This window comes from Bison bison, unplaced genomic scaffold, assembly GCF_000754665.1.
Source record: "Bison bison bison isolate TAMUID 2011002044 unplaced genomic scaffold, Bison_UMD1.0 scf7180017864101, whole genome shotgun sequence".
NCBI classification, from domain to species: domain Eukaryota; kingdom Metazoa; phylum Chordata; class Mammalia; order Artiodactyla; family Bovidae; genus Bison; species Bison bison.
Genome location: NW_011494673.1, coordinates 3,359,346 through 3,359,563, shown reverse-complemented (window position 1 = coordinate 3,359,563; position 218 = coordinate 3,359,346).

Below are 218 nucleotides of genomic sequence, written 5' to 3'. Positions count from 1 at the left end.
CCTCCCTTCACACTCATTTCCCCTTCGCCGAGGAGAGAAGGGGGGGAGGAGAGAGAAGAGGCCGAAGAAAGAGAGAAAAAATTCCTCTCAGAAATCTCTTTCAGGGGGTGTGGGGGGGAGGAAGAGGAAAAAAAAGAGCCGGGCGCCCCCTGCTCCCTCCCTCCCTTCTCTCCCTCTCTTCTCCTCCTTCTCCCTTCCTCACCCGCCCGCCCACTCCC